Source organism: Hyperolius riggenbachi, chromosome 7, assembly GCF_040937935.1.
Source record: "Hyperolius riggenbachi isolate aHypRig1 chromosome 7, aHypRig1.pri, whole genome shotgun sequence".
NCBI classification, from domain to species: Eukaryota; Metazoa; Chordata; class Amphibia; order Anura; family Hyperoliidae; genus Hyperolius; species Hyperolius riggenbachi.
The window spans coordinates 147,623,733-147,646,991 of NC_090652.1; the positions used below are offsets into that span (position 1 = coordinate 147,623,733).

Genomic DNA, 23,259 nt, shown 5'->3' on the forward strand with positions numbered 1-23,259 from the left:
CTATTCGAATCATCCGGATCATTGAAAAGATCCGAACTTCGCATCTCTAGTTTGACTCCAGGCTGCTAGCTACACCTCAAATCAAGGTGGTACACATTAAGTCCCGCCCCCTGCTTAACAACCAACCCACCTGAGAAGCAGAGGAGTGTAACTTGCTGGGATAAGCCCCACCCCGTCGCGGCCGTACGCCCCGCCCCCACATTTCAAACTGCAGTGAGTGTAGAGAGTGGCTAGTCACTCACACATTCCACTGATCGTCCATCCTGCTGAATCACCTGGCTGTCCTGCGCTCTGCGAGGCAGTGGCGTAGCTAAGGAGCTGTGGGCCCCGATGCATGTTTTACATTGGGGCCCCCCAAGCACTCTGTACATAACAATTGATACGTCGCACCAAAACCTGCCAATGGCAACTACAGTGTCAGAGGTGCAAGAAGGGGATGGGGAACAGCTTGTTAATGATTACCACTATTCAAAGTATCTATAGAAGTGATTATTACCAGCACAGGACCAATAGAAAGCAAATACTGCATTTGAGGGAGGGCCCTTCAGGGCCCCTCTGGCCCAAGGGCCCCGATGCGGTCGCAACCTCTGCACCCCCTATTGCTACGCCCCTGCTGCGAGGTCTCCTCTCTTTGCCAGCCACTGCAACCTGAAGTTCAAGTTGTTGTAATTACCTAATCTGACGGCTCAGGTCGGGGGCGGAGTTTGAGCACCAGAACAGTCAGGCAGCCAGCCAATAGGCTACGCTGCCGGTAGGAGGGACCCTGACTTGATCATGGCACAGAGCGACGGCCAGAGTGCCAGGACAGGACTGCAGGTGGTGGGGCCCGAGTATCACTAGTATCAGCCTGCTCTCTCTGGCCGGCCCTGATTGTTTGGGGAACAATCCTGGATAAGGGAAGGCGAGGAAAGATCTGGTGGGCGTGGCTAAAGATGAAATGGGGCGTGACCAAAGATGACATCGGGCGTGGCCAGGAAGGATGACAGTGACCGCGGGCGCAGAAAGTAGGCGTGGCCAAGTCTCTCGAGCTCCGGAAATCGGCGCCATTTTGAAAATCATCTCCGAGTCCAAAAATTTACTATCTGCCGCAAAGAGTGTGCGCCCTCTGGCGAGCAGCAAGGTAATTGCCCGCCCTCTGTCCAGAAAGCCTAGACGGCAGTAATTCTGTTCGTTTCAGCATTTATTACTGTATTACCTTGACAGGCCCTAAAGCTTTCTCCTTGTTCATTATTGGATAATGTTATCCCCAGGGCTGGATTTATGCAAAAGTCGTGGCCTAGCGTGGCTGCTGCTCAAATTGGCTGCTGGATATAATGGAGTGAGTTAGGCTGGTTCATACAGATGCTAACAGGCAGCATTTTCTGCAAATGTTGAAAGTATCATTTTTAAAGGGGATCTCCTGCTGCTTGTGGCTTGTAAATGCCGAGGAAGGTCCAGTAGCTTCATCTTTTGGATGCAACTACAAGTCGGTTTCTTTTGTTGGATATGCTACAGCTGTTGTGCAAACGACATTAAATGACTTCAAAGGACTTTAAAAGCTGCAGTTGTTCAAGGGAAACTTAAGCCTGGGAGGAAAACAGTTTTACTTACAGAGGCTTCTACCGGGCCCTGAGGTTGACCTGCGCCCGTGCCGGTGTGGTGAAATTTTTTGCAACTTTATCAGATTTTGAAACCGGTTGCACTTATTTATAGGTATAGCTATCAGAAAGTGCAACCTAACCATTGACTTCAACCTATCTCTATCAGAAAATGCAACCCAACCAAACCCTATTCTCACACAGAACCCTCCGCTCTTGCTCAACTAATAACAACCCCCCCGGAGGGTACAATCCCCCCCCCTCCTGCTCAACTAATAACCCCCCCCCCCGTAGGGAACAATCCCCCCTCTTGCTCAACTAATAACCACCCCTGGAGGGAACAATCCCCCCTCTTGCTCAACTAATAACCCCCCCTGGAGGGAACAATCCCCCTTCTAGCTCAATGGGATCTGTGGTTGCAAAAAATTACAGGCGTGTTAACAGAGAGGAGCCACGCCTACACAGTCATACACTGTCCTCTATGGCAAGTTGCAAAATATGGGTTGCAAAATGTTTCATTACACCGGTACTAAACGAGCATCAGTTCCACCCGCCACAGCTTAGTTTTGTTTTCAGCTACTGGCTCTGTCGCTGGCTACTGCACCTATGTGGCGCTGGCAGCGCATGTCATCGACCGCGCGGCCAGGTCTGCACAGGCGCAGTGGCCAGCAACAGAGCCATTCGCCAAAAGCGAAACTAAGTTGGGGCGGGGACCCGAGGCTCGTTTACTACCGGCGTGGGCACAGGTCGACTGCAGGGGGCCAGTAGAAGCCCCAGCTAACTAAAACTGTTTTTTCGCCCAGGCTTAAATTTTCCTTTAACATTAGTTTTCAAATAACGGCATTGAAATGAGCCGCCCAGCAGAAGCCCTCCAAGCATCCGTCAGAACCAAGCCTTAGAACCTGGGGCCCACTACAAATCGCAATCGCTAGCGATTTGTGGTAGTGCTTTGCAATCAATTTTTGGTACCAGTTTTCCTGCTCCTATACAATACATTAGCATGTATGTATTGCTGCCAAAATGCTGCATGTCCTGCGATTTTCCTCACTCTAGTGGAATCTGTCCCATGCATTTACATTGGCAGAGCGTTTAGGGAATTTCTAGCAATTTAAAGCGACCCCTAAATGCCCCCCCCCCCCCCCCAAAAATGCTCTAGTGGGTTCCAGCCCATAAGGTGTCCGTACACTTGTTGATCTGCCTCCACATCGACCATCAGCCAGATCCCACAGGGGGATCTATTGCCTGCCCACACACGGCAGACAGATTTCCAGTTAATGCAGCAGTGTCATGTAGACCTGGAGCTCGCAGTGACACCGGACACTGGAGGAGACCAGAAGTCTGGAGGAGGCCAGGAGTCGCGCCGGCGGACAGGTGAGACTTTAACACCGGGCATGGGGGGGGATACATACACTTGGGGGACACCCACCTGTGGCTGGCGCTAAAAGGAACCTTAAAGTGAACCTTAAGTCACTGAAAAAAAATGAGTTTTACTCACCTGGGGTTTCCCTCAGCCCCCTGCAGCTGATCGGTGCCCTCGCCGTGCCTCCTGGCCGCAATAGCAGCATAGGGGGCAATATTTTGGTTGGGAACGCGAAGAATCACTCGCGTTCCCATGCCTGTCGGGTCCTGATGGCGAAACTGGAAGTGGTCGCCGGCGGAGACGGGAGGATCAGAGAGACACGGCGAGGGCACCTGATCAGCTGCAGGGGGCTGAGGGAAGCCCTAGGTGAGTAAAACTCATTTTTTTGTAGTGACTTAAGTGCCTCTTTAACTGACATTAAAAAAGTTTCACTTACCTGGCTTTTCCAAGCCCCCTGCAGCCATCCTCTGCCGGCACTGGTCCTCAACTACCCTCCGGTCTCCCACCGCGGCTTAGTTTTGTTTTCGGCCGACTGAGAGTCGGCGGGCCATTGTGCCTGCACGGCCCTGGCGTGCACATCCTTGTTTGCGTTCCCATCATCAAGTGCATCCTGTGCGCCATCAGGAATACTAATTTCCACAATTCCTGATGTATACACATCACACTATACAGTAGTAAATATGCATAGTATCTGAGGTCTTAGGGATTCATATAAACACAACACCCAAACTATGTATCCTGAGTCTGATGGAAGAAGGCTTAACTGATAAGTTTCAGACGATATTACTTAAAGAGACTCTGTGTCTGGAAGGCTGCCAAGTTCTTCAGTGTTGTGGTTCTGCTATGAACTCCCCCTTCCAGGCCCCTGTATGCACACTGCCTGTGTGTTATTTAGGATTAGAGCAGCTTCTCTCTTCTCTCTTATCTTTTACAAGCTGGATAAATCGTCCTCTGAGCTGGCTGGGCTTTCACATACTGAAGAATTACAGACAAGGGCAAAGCGGTTTGCAGGAAGAAACAAGCAGCCTGAAACTTCAGTGCATGAGAGCTGCAGGGGGAAAGAAACACACAAATAATCACTTGAGATTCAAAAGGAAGGCTGTATACAGCCTGCTTGTGTATGGATGTATTTTCTATGTGTGGACATACTGTACATCAACCTACTTCCTGTTTTGGTGGCCATTTTGTTTGTTTATAAACAAACTTTTTAAAACTGTTTTTAACCACTTTTAATGCGGCGGGGAGCGGCGAAATTGTGTCAGAGGGTAATAGGAGATGTCCCCTAACGCACTGGTATGTTTATACAGCCTGCTTGTGTATGGATGTATTTTCTATGTGTGGACATACTGTACATCAACCTACTTCCTGTTTTGGTGGCCATTTTGTTTGTTTATAAACAAACTTTTTAAAACTGTTTTTAACCTCTTTTAATGCGGCGGGGAGCGGCGAAATTGTGTCAGAGGGTAATAGGAGATGTCCCCTAACGCACTGGTATGTTTACTTTTGTGCGATTTTAACAATACAGATTCTCTTTAAAGAGACACTGTTTATGGCCAGAAAAGCTATTGTGATTAATTGGATGGTTCCCATCTCTCCAACAATACAGAGTTGGCTTAGCTTAATTAATGCCATTTTACCGTTCCACAAATTAATATTTTTACACAAGGGATAGCCCCAGAAATTTGTAGCTATTTGGAGTATATGGACAAACTCATGTTCTACAGATAGCCCCATGTAAGAGTATAATATATATAAGTACACTCAAAACATAACAAATGTTATGCATAGTAAAGTCAAGGGTTACATTTTGGGTGAGGAGGAGTGACTAGGCTGGCTTAGGTTTCTGTTTTACCTATTTGGTTTTAAGTTTCCTTTCTTATATTACTTATTATTCTTGAACCTTCTATCTGGATGGTGTAATCAAACCTTGAAAGATCGAATAATCCATCTGAATTTTGTAAACCCAGTGATAAGGCTATTTATTAGAATACATGTTATATAAGACAGATAATAGTACAGCTTAATAGATTTATCAAGGCATTTTAAAAGAAAATAAATGCTACTTACCCGGGGCTTCCTCCAGCCCCAAGCTCCCAGCATGTCCCTCGCCGCAGCTCCGCCGTCAGCCTCCTCCCAGTCCCCAGCAATGACGTCAGGCCGACCTGCCTGATAATGCCTTTAAATCTATGATAATAACACTGTGTAACTGTTATACTCTCCTGAATAGACAATGTTGTTAACATGTATGTTCTATCTTTGCTCAATAAATGTGTTTAAAAATATATGCATCGTAGGCATTCAGGAGCAGTGTGTAAGAAAGAATAGGCTCCCTGAGAAATAGAATTCTCTCTGGATTCTATAGCCAGATATTTCAGTGCAGTTGAATGTGACGCGTGTGTTCTCAGCTGACAAATGTTTTGTTATCACTATGATCAGTGAATTCCTCCATAGTGGAAGTGGAGTGCTAAACATCACATTCTCTATTCCTCTCTGTAATCTGTTGCAATGTGCGTGTGAGGGGGGGGGGGGCGGAGCCGCTGGAGCTGCATAGATGTGAGGTCATACAGCAGGCAGGGCAAGCAGCGAGTGCGATGTGTATATATAGTGCTATTTTCTGCATCAAGCTCTCATAGTCTCAATTTTTTATTTTTCGTTCACAGGAATTGGAACAAAAAATTAGAATTTACTTTCCTGGGGCTTCTTCCAGCCCTACACTGTCCTTCGGGGTTCCCCCGTTGTGCCGCTGCCCCCTCTGTATGATCTGCGACAGCATTCCTCCTTTGTCACACTCCCGTCTAAACAACAGCAATGATAGTCTGTAACTTCCGGCACGTAGTCACGCCCCCTTTCAGAGATGTTGCCGAGGCGCTAATGTGGCATCTTAAAGGGGGCAGCGGAGCTGCATTCTGGAAGTCGGTTGCACACAGGGATCAGGGATTCCATTACAGGAAACAGGCCCAACAAGTCATTATAACTTTACCTAAAAAGAAGAAATAAGTTTATATTACACTGTCGCTTTAACAGTTGCTTTGCAGGAAAAAGGGAAGGGACATAACCTCCCTGTTGGTAACCCTGAGTGTGGCTCATGGTACCTGCCGGGAGCTCAATGCAGAGCAACGGCGCGCAGCGAGTATTTTTACTCACTTCCCAGGGGATCCAGACGGCAGCAGCCATTCTCCTTCCTGTCCTCGGAGGCTCTGAATCCCTCTGGTGAGATCGCTATCGGCGATCTCACTACAGAGTTACAGCACCACCCGGAGGACAGAGGGAAAATTGCAGCACAGGATCCCAGGGAGGTGAGTAAGTGCTGTGGCTTCGGGCATTCTGGTGGCATGATTTTTTCCTGATTTTAGGGTCTGAAATGTGCTGAAAAGACCCTAAAATCCAGAAATAATCATACCACCAGGGAGGTTAAAGTGAACCTGAGATGGGGGATCAGTAAGAAAATATACCTAATTTCCTCCAGCCCCCTCCGGCCTGATCGCTCCTTCGCGGTCCTCTTTGGCCTCTGTTCGCCCACAATTGGCCCAGGAAAGTCCTCCAGTCCGGGGTCTACTGCAGTTGCTCACGCGCTTGCGTTGTGCTCACAATGCCAGGAGCGTCCTGCGCCTATGCACTACTACTGTGCAGGCGCAGATTACTCCCTGCAATGGGAGTGAGACAGGGAGGGAGTGCGTCTGGCCGGACTGCACATGCGCTGACTGGATGATTTTGTGTGTCCAGTTGAAGGTGAAGGTGGCTGAGGACGACGAGGGAGCGATCAGGCCGGAGGGGGTTGGAGGAACCCTCAAGTATGTATACATGTTTAAAGGGGCCCCATCTCAGGTACACTTAAACACAATTTCTTAGTAGGACTAGCACTACATGTTTATCTCGTAATTTCACACATCAGGTCAGGTACCCATTGGTGGAGCAGTGCTTTTCGGCGCTGCTAGATTTGGGCACAGCCAGCGCCGCCGTAGACTATAATGGTAATCAGTCTATATCGGCGCTCGGGGAGTAACATCGGCGCCGTCAGAAGACAGAGCCGAGGTTGCTTAAAAATCACAATAATTCGGCCTCCAGCAGTCGCTGGAAGCCGAATTATTTCATTCCCCACTATCCATGGCGGCCTGGAGGGGGACTTGTGCAGAAGCAGGACCAGCCATATACCGGCTGCGCCCAAGTCTACCGGCGCCGATTTCAAATGTACTCCTGTTTTCATACAAGCACAAAAGTATGGCCATATTGATTGATTGATGTTTTCCCGCTCCTTCTGAAGGCGCATGAAATATAATAGCCCGGAGAAAAGAAAGAAATCTATTCAATTAATAACCTGTATATTTATAAAAAGTGAACAGACATGTCTAGGCACTGGAGGAGGCCCAGGTGAGTCAAGCTTTACATGCAGCTGTCACCTCATGTATCCTTTACCCATAAATTCTGCTATTATTTCAGAACCAGAAACCGGTGCAATTAGGAAAGAAATAAAACGATGACTTGTGATACAATATTGCACAATATTTATCAGCGTGTAGCTTTCCACCCAAATTCATTTCCTTTTGCATATTTATTACATATATAAATAGTTAACACATTTTTACTTTTCATATTTGCGGCCTACATTTCCTTATTATAGGTGATAAGTGTTGCTGCTGCATTGCTAATTCTATCACGTTGTGGGATTCTGAAACCAATATACATATATTATTACTTATAAATACTAGAGACTTTCTTGGTCACAGTATAGTGTGCAGTATTCAAGCCTGGTACACACTTTCAATTGATTGGCTAATCACTGAGCAATTTTACCACCTCCATGTAATATGAGGGTTTACCTACACAATGTGTTCATAGTATTCAAAATCTGTTAATGCTCATATTATGCTAGGTACTCGCCATACAATTTTCTGGCAGATCCACCTGCCAGATTCGATCTGAATTTCGATCGATTTTTCGATAGTTTTTCCTATAGATTTCCACAGAAGAGAACGGAAATCAAACAAAAAAAAAGAATTGGAAAAACGATCGAAATTTACATGTTGGAAATAATCGATCTGGCAGTTAGATCTGCCAGAAAATTGTAAGGTGTGTACCTAGCATTACATAGAGGTGGTAACATTGGTCAGTGATAAGCCTAACATAGTTGAAAGTGTGTACCAGGTTCAACAACAACAAATAACATTTGTAGAGCGCTTTTCTCCCATAGGACTCAAAGCGCATAAGCATGGCTCAGACCATCATGGTACAGAGGAAGAATTTTATAAGTCCGGAAATGCCAGGCTAAACAGGTGGCTTTTCAGTCTGGATTTGAATAGCTCCAGGGATGGTGCTGTCTTTACTGGGTGTGGCAGGGAGTTCCAAAGAGTAGGGGCAGCATGACAGAAGGCTCTATCTCCAGATTTTTTGAGGTGCACTCTGGGAGTGACCAAATTTATAGAACTTGCTGATCTGAGGTTGTGAGAGGTGTGGTGCAGCTTCAGCAAGTCCTTCATGTATCCAGGGCCCAGATTGTGCAGGGATTTGAATGTCAGCAGTCCAATCTTGAAGAGTATTCTCCATTCTACTGGTAGCCAGTGCAGTGAGCGAAGGATCGGTGTAATGTGATAGTGGCGAGGCTGGTTTGTTAGCAATCTGGCAGCAGCATTCTGCACTAATTGCAGGCGACGCAGGTACTTTTTGGGGAGGCCAGCATAAAGGGCATTGCAGTAATCCAGCCGTGATGTGATGAAGGCGTGAACTGGGGTTGGAAGATCCTCTGGGGGAATCAGATGTTTAATCTTTGCAATGTTCTTCAGATGAAAGTAGGAAGATTTAACTACAGATGAAATTTGGTTTCTGAAACTCAAATCCCCATCGATTAGTACACCAAGGCTGCGCACAAGGTTGGAGCTGTTTGTCTGAATTCCCAATCCTGATTGGTGTTGCTTTAGGATAGAGCTGTTTTGATGGCGAGCACTGGCTTTGGACAAAGAGGACCTCAGTTTTGTCACCATTCAGTTTTAACCAGTTATAATTCATCCATGCCTGTAGCTCAGCTAAGCAAGAGTTTCTTTTTGGAGTAGGGTCTGTTCCACCAGGTTTGAAGGACAGGTATAGCTGTGTGTCATCGGCATAGCAGTGGTACGTCAGGCCATGTCGTTGGATAAGTGTACCGAGTGGCAACATGTAGATTGCAAACAGCAGAGGGGATAGGATTGATCCTTGTGGCACTTCGAATTGTAGAGGTGCAGGTTTGGACATTGTAGGTCCTAGGGATACTCCCTGTGTTCTGTCAGTCAGGAATGATCTGAACCACTGGAGGACTGATCCACTGATGCCACAGTACTCCTGCAGTCTGTTAAGCAGGATTTCATGGTCAACTGTATTAAAAGCCGCTGAAAGATTCAACAGGATTAGGATGGAGCATTCCCCTCTGTCCCTTGCCATGAGCAGATCGTTGCAGACTTGCATGAGGGCTGTTTCACAGCTGTGGTGTTTCTTAAAGAGACTCCGTAACAAAAATTGCATCCTGTTTTTTATCATCCTATAAGTTCCAAAAGCTATTCTAATGTGTTCTGGCTAACTGCAGCACTTCATACTATCACTGTCTCTGTAATAAATCAATGTATCTTTCCCCTGTCAGACTTGTCGGCCTGTGTCTGGAAGGCTGCCAAGTTCTTCAGTGTTGTGGTTCTGCTATGAACTCCCCCCTCTCTGCACACTGCCTGTGTATTATTTAGATTAGAGCAGCTTCTCTCTTCTCTCATCTTTTACAAGCTGGATAAATCGTCCTCTGAGCTGGCTGGGCTTTCACATACTGAGGAATTACAGACAAAGGCAAAGCTGTCTGCACTCTGCAGGAAGAAAAGAGCAGCCTGAAACTTCAGTGCATGAGAACAGGGGGAAGAAACACACAAATGATTTCTTGAGATTCAAAAGGAAGGCTGTATACAGCCTGCTTGTGTATGGATGTATTTTCTATGTGTGGACATACTGTACATCAACCTACTTCCTGTTTTGGTGGTCATTTTGTTTGTTTACAAACAAACTTTTTAAAACTGTTTTTAACCACTTTTAATGCGGCAGGGAGCGGCGAAATTGTGACAGAGGGTAATAGGAGATGTCCCCTAACGCACTGGTATGTTTACTTTTGAGCGATTTTAACAATACAGATTCTCTTTAAAGCCAGATTGTAGAGGGTCCAGGATGTTGTTTACTGACAGCTTTAGGCTGAACTATTTGGGCCCTTGCCATACTTCACAATGCACAATTACAACAGCAGTATGTGCCTTGATGGCTGGCATACCTTCTGTCCTCTCCTACAGCCGCCGCTGTTCCCCGTATGCCACTGTTACCATCTCTGACATTATAGTCGGGGATATTTATACAGGAAGAGGCAGAGCTCTTCCCTCCTTGTCCGCCCTGTTGCCACCCCTCTCCACCCTGATGCCTCCCCTTTTTTTTTTTTTATAACTCTGCCCGTCCATGCCGTCTCCCGGCTCATTGTTCAGAGAGTGAGCTGGGACACGCTGAAGTGTGTTGCTATACATATGTATATGTTCAGAGTGATCCCACTGATATTACTGGCATTCGTTTTCACCGCTAGCCGCCACCATTTTTATGTTTTTATTTATATGTATAAATCGCCTCTTTTTTGTCAATATGGCCTTTACCCCGGAAGTAGTTCCTGATCCCAAGGAGAATCACAGTGTGATGTATGTTTGTTGTGTGTTCCGTAGTGAGCAGAAACACCTGCTCTACCATAATGCTGAAGACTGTGTGATATCATAGCCTAGGCTACACATCACTGGGAGGGTGTGGCTCCATACCAATATGCAGCAATATGTAAATATAGGAAGTGTTTCTGATGCTGAAACCAGGATAATAAATGTAAAATTAGGTATCATGAATAATGTATATAGTGCCTCTTTAAAATAAGGTAGTGATCAGTAAATTCTACAGTAGGGGCAGAAAGGCAGCAATAGTTAGTGTCTAATGGTAGGCCGGTAGTAATGGCTTCTAACCCATTATAATAAGTGGTAGGTAATAAGTAACAGTGACATGTACTAGGCAATTAGGTAGTAGTAGTGGTTGACCGGCAGGCTGTAACAAGGTACCTAGTGGTGAGTAGGCACATCTGCCTAGTGCTTTTTCCATCACTAAGTGTAGTGGGCTCTCCTCACACTCACCGCTCCCCCGTTCTCCTCCGTCCCCCTGCATTACTCTGTATCGACTCCCAAACTTACTTCCTTGTCGGAAAGGTCGGTGCAGACTGGGCAGGGGCTGCCTGGTGTTGCTCGTCCTTGATCGTGCGACCGAGGCCTGGAGCCAGTGGCGGCGCCCAGGGGGGTGCTTGGGGGTGCTCAAGAACCCCCTAAATTTATCCAAGCACCCCCAAAGCACCCCCTGGCGTGAACTGACTTCAGGCGTCTAAGAGACGCCGAGTCAGTTCACAGCGGCAGCCCGGAGCAGCAGGCAGGGCTACGGTAAGATGGCCGCCCGAAGCCCTGCTACTGCAGACTTGGAGTCTGCAGTGCAGGGCTTCGGGCGGCCATTTTCCCATAGCCCTGCTTGTCGGGTAATGCAGGCTGCTGCAGGAAGGAAGAGGATCGTGGGAGCTGAGCTGCGCGCCACAAGGAGGTCGGGAGAGGAGGAGGTCGGAACAGGAGGTGGTCATATCTGATAAGGATTGTGCATATTGGGGTCATATCTGAGAACGGTTGTGCATATTGGGGTCATATCTGATAACGGTTGTGCATATTGTGGTCATATCTGATAACTGTTGTGCATATTGGGGTCATATCTGATAACGGTTGTGCATATTGGGGTCATTGAACGTGTTTTTTGTTCAAATCTGCTCACATTACGTGTATTTTCTTGAGAAAACCTGCACAATTATGTGAATTTTCTGGGGAAAGGGTCACCAAAACTTGGGCCCTCTGTCTTTGCGTTGCACTTTTAAAGGGAACCCGAGGTGAGAATAATATTGAGGCTGCCATATTTATCTCTTTTTAAGTAATACCAGCTGCCTGGCTGCCGTGTTGGTCCTCTGCCTCGAATTCTTTCAACCATAGACCCTGAACAAGCATGCAGCAGGTCAGGGGTTTCTGACAATATTGTCAGAACTGACCAGATTAGCTGCATGCTTGTTACTGGTGTAATTCAGTTCACTACTGCAGCCAATAGATCAGCAGGGCTGCCAGGCAACTAGAATTGTTTAAAAGGAAATAAATACTGTATGGCTGCCACCATATCACTCTCACCCTGGGTTCACTGTAAATTACAGTTAGCCCCGCCCTCATCCGGTCATGACCACGCCCATTTTCCGGCTGTAGCCACACCCATTTTTTGCCGGTCATCAGCTCCCCCGGAAATTGGTCCAGCACCTGCATAGCACCCCCTAAAAAAAATTCCTGGAGCCGCCACTGCCTGGAGCACTTTGCACATGCACGTGTCACCAGGCAGCGCCTGCGCAGTCCGCACCTACCGTACAGTACAGAGTAACAGGGAGATGTAGAGAACGGGGGGAGTAGTGGGCATGAGCAGCCACTACACATGCCTGCTCCCGGTTTTTAAATTTAAATTTGCGCTAAGGTATCCTTTAATGTGACTAGGCTGTGCTAAAAAATGAGCTTTATGCTGTGTATGTTAAAAATAGAGCTCTTTCTGATCTATGGGATTACTGTACATGGGTAGACATTTAACTTGATGCTACTGTGCACATAAAGTCCTCTAAGAATTAAGGTAGCAAAAAATAAGGCTTACAGTAACATGCCAAAATGTCACTACAAAACAAGGTTGCATATTCTGACAAGCTTTATCATTTCAAATGAGACTAGCATTTTGTAATATGGTAGCATTTTCTAGGTCACATTAGGTCAAATGCTAATAGAAGTATATGCTGTCTGAAGATGCTACCATGTCAAAAAATGTTATCTTATGACTGCTCTCAATGTCAATCACACACAGAGGTAATGGCCACACACTGGCAATTACACAGAAGACAACACACACAGATAATGGCAACACACTGTAAATTACACAGTGGACAACACACACACAGGTAATGGCCACACACACATACACACTGGTAATGGCCACACACTCGCCACACACTCGTTACACAAAGGACAGCAAGCACACAGGTAATGGTCACAAGTATGGACAATTACATATAAGACAGCACAAATACACAGAGGACAAACACTCTCGAGACTGAGCACATGGACATTGATATAGAGTACAGCACACACAGATAATAGCCATGGACATAGTAGGCTCCACGGCCCATAGCCAGTGCTGGTACTTCCACAGTGGCAAGATGGGCAATTGCCCTGTTCCCCAGAGCTTGCTGCCCTCCCAATGTAATTGGTGGTCCCTGCAGAGAATGCACAGTGAAGCACACTCACCTGTCCGTTTGGCGTGCTCTGTCTTCATCCTTGCGGTGTGCCTCTGCATGTACATGCTGCCAGGATACATAGCACAGACGCAAGACAAGGATGAAGATGGAGGCTCACAGTGATGTAGCTGGATTTATCCTTGTACACTATTCGGCAATGTTATCCCCAGGGCTGGATTTATCCTTGTACACTATTTCGCAATGTTATCCCCAGGGCTGGATTTATCCTTGTACACTATTCAGCAATGTTATCCCCAGGGCTGGATTTATCCTTGTACACTATTCAGCAATGTTATCCCCAGGGCTGGATTTATCCTTGTACACTATTTGGCAGTGTTATCCCCAGGGCTGGATTTATCCTTGTACACTATTCAGCAATGTTATCCCCAGGGCTGGATTTATCCTTGTACACTATTTGGCAATGTTATCCCCAGGGCTGGATTTATCCTTGTACACTATTCAGCAATGTTATCCCCAGGGCTGGATTTATCCTTGTACACTATTCAGCAATGTTATCCCCAGGGCTGGATTTATCCTTGTACACTATTCAGCAATGTTATCCCCAGGGCTGGATTTATCCTTGTACACTATTTGGCAGTGTTATCCCCAGGGCTGGATTTATCCTTGTACACTATTTGGCAGTGTTATCCCCAGGGCTGGATTTATCCTTGTACACTATTCAGCAATGTTATGCCCAGGGCTGGATTTATCCTTGTACACTATTCGGCAATGTTATCCCCAGGGCTGGATTAATGCAAATGTCAAGTTGAAGGTCTAGTGTGGCTGCTGGATATAGAGGAGTGAGTTAGGCTGGTTCACACAGATGCTAACGTGCAGCATTTTCTGCAAATGTTGAAAGTATCTGCTGCTTCTTGTAGTTTCAAGTGACTTGCGTGTAAATGGTGCTCTAGATCCCTTTGTTTTGTTTCCTCTTGGGCGTCTACAAGTCAGTTTCTCTTGTTGGATATGCTACAGCTGTCGTGTGATTAACCTCTTGAGGACCGTGAGCTTAAACCCCCCTAGTGACCAGGTCATTTTGTTCAAAATTGGCCACTGCAGCTTTAAGGCCAAGCTGCAGGACCGCACAACACAGCACACAAATGATTCCCCCCCCCCCTTTTGTCCCCACCAACAGAGCTCTCTATTGGTGGGGTCTGATCGCCCCTGTAGTGTTTGTTTTTTTAAATATAAATATTTATGTTATTTATTTTTTTTTATTAAATTTGTGTATTTTTTTAAATATTTTATTCCCTCCATCCCTCCCACCCCCCAGGCAGCCAATAACGGCGATCGGCTGTCATAGGCTTCAGCCTATGAGAGCCGATCGCTCTCTCGTCCTCCAGGGGGACAGCCGTGTCACACGGCTGTCCCCAGTACAGCGCTGCTGCAGATCGCAGCGCTGTACAATACAATTAAGCGGCGGTTTCGCCGTTACAGTCTCCAGAGCGGCAATCGCCGCTCGGAGACTGAAGGCGGAGCTCCGCTCCGCCCACCAAGCAGGAGATGCGCGCGCATCCTGCGCGATCTCCTGCAAATGCAAGCCCCAGGACTTTCCGCCAATCGGCGTTAGGCGGTCCTGGGGCTGCCGCCGCGGCCACGCCCACAGGCGTGTAGCCGTCGGCAAGTGGTTAAAATTGAGGCCAGTTTCACACTGCGGTAGCGGTCCAGCCCTAGGGGTTTCAGGCCTTTGGGGTTAATTGCGTTAGAATGCGGTAATCCCCGTCTGGCAGCTGGCCAAGCAGAAGGTGATGCGCACTTCCTGTTGGCAAATCAATTAGCATATTGCTAAAATACGCCCCCGTGCATGCGTGACGCGTAAAACTGTGGTGGTTTGTTTGTTTAAAAACACGCGTCCCCATAGACTTACATGAGTTCGGGTTTGCCGCAGGAGCCACATGTAACGTACGTATGCACTTGCATTAGGGTACTTGTCTCAGGTTTCCTTTATAGTTGGGTTTCAAATAACAGCTTTCAAACATGCTGCCCAGCAGAAGCCCTGTAAGCATCTGTCAGAACCAAGCCTCAAGATGCCCATACACCTGTTGATCTGCCACCAGATTGACAATTAGCTAGATCCCTTTCTGATCGAATTTGATCAGAGAGGGATCTATTGCTTGCTGACACACACTGCAGACAGATTTCCAATTGATGCACCAGTGTCACGTGGAAGTGGAGCTCGCGGTGATGCCGAACACAAGAGGAGGCCAGAAGTCTGGAGGAGGCCAGGAGTCGCGCCGGCGGAGGTGAGACTTTAACACCAGGCATGGGGGGGATACATACACGTGAGGGTCACCGACCTGTGGCTGGTGCTAAGCAGTTAACATCACCCTCTGATTGACAGTAATGGCATCTCAAAAATATTCTAGTGAAAATAATCTCCTAAATGATAAATCCCATCCGCTTGTTGGCAGTCATGATTTTAGCAGACACAAAGGCCTCTTTTCCATAAGGAGCTAAAGGTGGTAAATCCACCGGCACTTGCTAGCGCTTCGCACAGGTGGCCCCAATATAGTTGCATTTGAGCACACGTGACATGCGCTGCATTACCAAACCCTTCAATTTGGCTGCATGTAATTGTAGCTGAATAGCGTTAGTGGCCAGCAGCGGCTGAACTGCTCTGCAAATGAGCAGTTTAGCCATCCTAAAAGAGGCCTTTAAGCTGGCAGCACACTTGTCTGTTTTTTTAGGATGCATTTTCTGCACACCATGTGTCTGTCTGTATGTGGGTAAACATGCGCTTTTTCACAGATGCTAACGAAATTGATAGAAACAGACAGTGCCACACTGCTGTCAATTTTTTTTTGAACTTGAGGAATGCATATTTAAAGGAAATCTGTAATGTTGGTTAAGAAAAAGTTTCACTAACCAGGGTCTTCTGCCAGCCCCCTGCAGCCGTCCTGTGCCTGCGCTGGTACTCCGCCATCCTCCGTTCCCTGCAGCAGCTCACTTTCAGTTTTGTCGACTTGTAAATCGGCGGCCAGTGGGCCTGCACGGGCCCTAGCCCCGTGCATCCTCGTATGCACTCTCTTGTCCAGGAGTGTCCTGAGCAGTATGAGAAAATCTCTACTGTGCCTGCGCAGGACGTTCCCGGCGATGGGAGCGTGAACGAAGTAGTGCGCAACCAGGGCAGAATCCGGCGGCTGAAGAAACTGAAAGTGAGCCACAGCGGGGGAACAGAGGATGGCCGCGTACTTGTGCGGGCGCAGGACGGCTGTAGGGGGCTGGCAGAAGCCCCAGGTAAGTAAAACACTTTTTTTTATTTTTTTTTACCGACATTACGTTTCCTTTAAGTGTGAACTAGCCCATTAATTAATATTGGTTCTTAGTTTTCCTGTGCAGAAAATGCACATGAAAACAAACAGGTGTTTTCCTAGCCTTTCAGGACTTCCGAGGCCAAATAGGTCATCTATTTTTTGCTTGCCTGGGGCTCCTTCCAGCCCTTCGCAGCTGCCCCAGACCCTCGCTGCAGCCCCTGTCCTTCTCGGTGTCCCCGCTGGCCGGCCGCAATGATCGCGACCCGCCGTCGGGATTGGCTTTTCTGCACCTGCGTGGGCACACGTGAAGTGGACGTGTGGGCACAAGTGCTTGAGCAGGCGCAGAACAACCGACACCGCCAGCGGGTCGCGATCAGTGTGGCCGGCCAGCGGGGACACAGAAGTAGGCCGGAGGGGCTGGAAGAAGCCACAGGTGACAAAAAAATAGATTATTTGCCCTTGAAAGTCCTTTACAGGAAACGTCAGGGAAGAAAAAAGAAACAGATTTACTTTACCTGGTGCTTCCTCCAGCCCCTGGAACGTGAGCGGTGCAGCCACCTGCTCGCACATGCTCAGAGGCCAAGGACCTGGCCAGGTCAGCGGCTGCTATGGAGGGGACCCCCTGAGACCCACTGAGAGCAGAGCTACAACGAGGGACACATTAGGCTTCCAAGGGCTGGAGGAAACCCCATGCCAGTAAATCTGGTTTTCAATGCCAACTGACCATTTAATCGTTGCACATCAATTCTCTCCATGTACTGCATGGATCGTGAGAATCAAACCAAATGATCACATCTGAGGACTATATTGTACAGTTAATGTGCATCTTTAGGCATTTCTTAGTTAAAGAACAAAAAAATGTCTAAACTTGTCATGAGGGTGATTATGGGCAATATATAGCTATATTTTTCATGGGGAGAAGGAAATGGGCATTGCTTTTATGGTGTGTGGAGGAAATGGGGCTAGGTTTTATTTGGAGTGGTCGTACAGGACCTTGGACACTGAAAATCGCAATTGCGGTGCACTTTGATCCCGATTTTCAGTTGGTGCCTAGTGTGCGTTTTGACGCAATTTACAGGTGTGCTTGGCGTGGCCAGTTACGTTTCCCAACTTGAAGAGAATAGAAAATCTGTGGAAACTTTGTTTTAAATGGGAAAACACATTGCATAGCACTGCATTTGCTCTGCTATTTGTGTGCACTCCCATTGTTTTAACCTAATTGAGAACACAGAGGACATTGCGATTAGCTTAAAATTGTGCCCTTAGGATCGGCAACTCGCACATGCTTCGGAAATCAGATCGAAGCCAATGCAGTGTGAAAAGGCAATACTTGTTATGCAGGCTGGGATAAACTTATATTTGTTGTAAAGGGTAAGACATGGATGTACGGTACTTCCTGAAAGCAATTGGAGGTGAAGGGGGATGGAGTTAGGTTGTACTTGAAATAAGGTAGTCATTCCCAGACTTTTACATGTCATGACACATCATGCCAAATGTTCACATTTCTGACACACTGCTGCTGGTATAGTGGCAGCAACTAATCAGGGCCGTTTACTGATGCTTGCACAGTGGCTACTGCTAATAAGTGGGGTTTACTGATGCTGGTACAGTGGCGGCTGCTAATCGGTGTGCGTTACTGATGCTGGCACAGTGACAGTTGCTAATCAGTGGCTGTTACTGCTGCTGCCATAACACACAAGTGTGACAGGGAACCTAGAGGGTTGGTGATCATTTGCTGGATGCACCCCATACCTTGCTGAACAGTAGATACAGAGAAGTTATTCACTGAACAATATCGGTGAAAACAAAATCAGTTTCAAATTCTCCCTTTGTCATAAAAAGTTTAGCAGGTTTTGTGAGACGACGAGGGAGAAAAAATATATACGTACCTTGGGCTTCCTCCAGCCCCCTCTAGGCTGATTGGTCCCTTGCCATCCTGCAATTGGCCCCCAAAGCCCTCTGGGTTGGGGCGTTCTAGCATGCTTGGTCTGGCTGCACGTGTGCCTCCATTGTCGGGAGCGTTCTGCGGCTGCACCGTACTGCTGCGCAGGTGCAGATTTCTCCCAGCGACGGGAGCACACTGGGGGAGCACACACGGTTGGACTGCACCTGTGGCGGCTGCAGGACTTTTTTTTTTTTTTCTTTTTCTCTACCTTCCCGTCTCAGGTACCCTTTGAAGAACCTTTTGTAAAGAAGAACAAACTTGCATCATTTGCTTTTTTTTTGGGCAGAAAGTTACCTCCCTTTTAAGCCCCCCCCCCCCCCAAAAGGCTTTTTTAAAATTTTTAAAAAATTTATTTAAGTATTTATATAGCACCAGCATACTACGCACCGCTGTACAGATTATATTGTCTCGTCACTAACTATCCCTCAGAGGGGATCATAATCTAGTTCCTACCATAGACATACTGTATGTCTCTGTGTATCGTGTAGTGCATGTATCATAGTCTAGGGACAATTTTAGGGGGAAGCCAATTAACTTATCTGTTGTGTTTGGGCCTATAAGGTCAAAGTTGCATGCTGTGATCTGCCGCCATAAGAGAGCTGTAAAATATACGTATTGTTAACTGTCTTTGCTCTGATGTAGACTTGTTGATGTTTATTCCTAATTAGCATAAATGCATGTAACGTGTGCTTGATACGATCTACTTTGCACTGTTATATGCCTTGATAAAGGGGGACCATGCGTGGCCCCAAAACAATTGCTGGCTTCCCCACAGGTCCTGTTATAGCGATAAATTTGTATTCTGCAGTTAAGTGGCAAGACAATATACTCTGTATGGCGCTGCAGAACATGGCGGCGCTATATAAATACTAAATAAAATATAAGAATTCTACATGAAGTTCTGATTTATTTATTTTTTGTCAAATTATTTTTGCTCTTTCACATGGCTGTAAACCAATGTTTGCACTGATTTGTCTGGTTATTGTACTAATTCTCTGCTTTGCTACAGGCACGAGTACTATCACCTGTAGCAATCAGGACTCCATTCCTTAAGTGACACCTCAGGGCACAATGCAGTACAGACGTGTCTTTATCCTCCAGACCAGTGATGTGCTCTGAGGAGTGCAGGAATGGGGCACTGAACTGGAGGGGTAAGTAAATTGTACAGTGGACTCGGCCAGTGCTCGGATGAGATTATCCATCAGTCCAGATCTATTGCCGATGCACCAGGGGAGTTCAGGGGCCACAATACACACTAGATTCTGGGAAGGGAATCATCTAGCATGTGTACAAGCCTTGACTTTGGCTACATTTCCAGTAGGGTGCTACGTCTGTTTCTGTGTGCCACATGCTGATGTGAAATTGCATCTGAATCCAGTAGTCATGCCATTGCATGGGTATAGGGATTTAGATGTGTTGTTCTAAACATGCAGCAGGCACTCCTATTCCCCACACGTGATTTCAGTGGGATGTAATTCTGTATCTGAATATGCATGCGAGGAAACGGAAGGGAATCGCACAAATGGAAACAGACATATTTAGACTCTAGGTCCACAGTAAAGATCGAAGTGTTAAAGGGAACCAGAGATGAACGATTCACACAAAATAAACATATCAGTTGATAGCTTGTAAAGAATAAATGCTCTACCCGATAATTTCGCCACTCTGGTGTGCCTTTTTGAGTGCTTTTTATCCATTATTGCTCCAGGAAGTATCCAATATGGCCGCCGGCTCATATTCCTTCTGTTTCCAGGTTATGAGGTGTTCTGGATGTGCTGTCTAGGCTATATGAGACTATAGACAAGAAGGGCTGCTGTAGGCTTTCATCTGTGTGCTTTCAACTTCATATTCTGGTATGCTTTGTGGCTGCCTGTAGGAAGTGTCTCTCATAGTAATGAAACTGCATACAGTAGATAATAATGACAGGCTGCACAGACAGAGCACACAGATCACACAGCCACACTTGTCTGTTAGACAGAGATTTTTCCTGCAGCAGCAGCTCCTCCCTTGTAATCACAGCTCTCAGCATGTAAAGCATGAAATTTGAGCCAGGAGGGGGAAGGCTTGGGCTTGAAAAGACTCCACAGAAGAGTGACTCAGCTATAATGATTCCAGGTCAAACCTCGACTGAATAGTCGGTGGATTCTTATCACAGTTGATAACAGATAGATTAGACTGAGAAGAATACAACTAAAAGCAGGGTAGGTGTTTACTGTCATGTTCCCACTGATAAATGTAATAAAATACATGAGGGTGCTTCATCTCTGGTTCTCTTTAAGCAAATAAATGGTATACTTGTCTAATGTGAATTTGCTTCTATATAATGCTGCCATCTTCATTCCATGGGCTTCCTGTCGCTGCAGCTCTCCTCCTAGATGAAAGAGAGCACCTGTCCTGCCTCCATGTCGGCCTTATTGGAAGACGTGCCAGAACAGCCTGCTGATCAGAGAGGGATCTATTGCTTGCTTACACACAGATTTCCAATTGATGCACCAGTGTCATGTGGAAGTGGAACTCGCGGTGACGCCGAACACAGGAGGAGGCCAGAAGTCTGGAGGAGGCCAGGAGTCACGCCGGCGGACAGGTGAGACTTTAAAACTGGGCATGGGGGGGGTACATACACTTGTGGGGACACCGACCTGTGGCTGGTGCTAAGCAGTTAACCTCACCCTCTGATTGACAGTAATGGTATCTCAAAAATAATCTAGTGAAAATAATCTCCTAAATGATAAATCCCATCCGCTTGTTGGCAGTCATGATTTTAGCAGACACAAAGGCCTTTTTTCCATAAGGAGCTGAAGGCAGTAAATCCACCGGTGCTCGCTAGCGCGTCCCACAGGTGGCCCCAATATAGTTGCATTCGAGCACACGTGACATGCGCTGCATTACCAAACCCTTCAATTTGGCTGCATGTTATTGTAGCTGAATAGCGCTTGTGGCCAGCAGCGGCTGAACTGCTCGGCAAATGAGCAGTTTAGCCATCCTAAAACAGGCCTTTAAGCTGGCAGCACACTTGTCTGTTTTTTAGGATGCATTTCCTGCACACCATGTGTCTGTCTGTATGTTGGTAAACACATGCTTTTTCACAGATGCTAACGAAATGGATAGAAACAGTCAGTACTACACTGCTGTGAATTTTTTTTGTGCTTGAGGAAAGCACATTTAAAGGAAATCTCTAATGTTGGGAAAAAAAAGTTTCACTAACCTGGGGCCTCTGCCAGTCCCTTGCAGCTGTCCTGTGCCTGTGCTGGTAGTCGACTATCCTTTGTTCCCCCGCAGCGGCTCACTTTCGGTTTTGCAGACTTGTAAGTCGACGGCATAGCCCCGCGCAGCCTCCTACGCAGGTGCAGTACGAGAAAATCTTTACTGCTCATGCGCAGGAAGCTCTCGCCGATAGGGCCAGGGCCGCGCAGGCGCAGTGGCCAGCCACTGAAGAAAGTGAGCCACAGCGGGGGAACAGAGGATGGCTGCGTACTGGTGCGGGCACAGGACGGCTGCAGCGGGCTGGCAGAAGTCCCAGGTAAGTGAAACTTTTTTTTTCCCCCTCGACATTATAGGTTTCCTTTAAGTGTGAACTAGCCTATTGATTAACATTGGTTCTTAGTTTTCCTGTGCAGAAAATGCACATGAAAACAAACCAGTGTTTTCCCAGCCTTTCAGGACTTCCAAGGCCAAACAGGTAATCTATTTTTTACTCACCTGGGGTTTCTTCCAGCCCTTCGCAGCTGCCTCTGTCTCTCGCTGCAGCTCCGGTTTTTCTCGGTGTACCCGCTGGCCGGCCTCAATGATCGCGACCCGCCGGTGGGGTCGTCTCTTCTGCACCTGCGCGGGAACTCGTGAAGTGGGCACAAGTGCAGGCGCAGAAGAGCTGACCCTGTCAGCAGGTTGCAATCATTGCAGCCTGCCAGTGGGGACACCGGAGTGGGCCGCGGCGGCTGCGAGGGGCTGGAAGAAGCCCCAAGTGAGTAAAAAAAATAGATGACCTATTTGGGCTTGAAAGTCCTTTAAAGGAAACATCAGGGAAGAAAAAAGAAATTTTATTGCTCGGAATTTTGGATTTTGTGATAATATCTGAAGCGAGAAAGTGCCATGATCGTTTATGCAAACAAATTGATATTCACCATCTGATTACTTTCAGTCCCGCAAATCTGATTAAATGATCTCATGTGAGGAAAATATTGTACAATTAATGGGAAACTTAAAGGAAACCTCAGGAAAGAAAAAAGAAACTTACCTGGTGCTTTCTCCAGCCCCGGAATGTAAACGGTTCAGCCACCCGATCGCACATGCGCAGAGACCACCGACCTGGCCGGGGCAGCGGCTGCTACGGAGGGGACCCCAGGAGGCCCGCTGAGTGCAGAGCTGCAACGAGGGACACATTAGGCTTCCAAGGGCTGGAGGAAACCCCATGTCAGTAAATCTGGTTTTCAATTCTAACTGACCATTTAATCGTTGCACATCGATTCTCTCCACGTACTGCATGGTTTTCTGTACATTTGGATCGTAAAAATTTAACCAAATGATCACATTTGAGAACTATATTGTACAGTTAATGGGCATCTTTAGGCATTTCTTAGTTAACCACTTCAGCCCTCAGTTGTTTTTACTTTATGCATCCGAGCAATGTTCACCTCCCATTCATTAGCCTATAACTTTATCACAATGAACTGATCTACATCTTGGTTTTTCTGCCACCAATTAGGGTTTCTTTGGGTGGTACACTTTGCTAAGAGCTACCTTACTGTGAATGCATTTTAACAGTA

General features: G+C 47.0%; 1 long non-coding RNA gene across 1 annotated transcript; it reads left to right on the forward strand.

Annotated features, from left to right (window-relative positions):
• The first annotated feature begins 885 nt into the window (after positions 1-885).
• Positions 886-22,915, forward strand: LOC137525684 (uncharacterized). The gene is made up of 4 exons (XR_011022971.1): positions 886-1,120; positions 19,506-19,647; positions 20,860-21,080; positions 22,635-22,915. It is a non-coding gene; the product is annotated as an uncharacterized lncRNA (long non-coding RNA).
• The last annotated feature ends 344 nt before the right edge of the window (positions 22,916-23,259 follow it).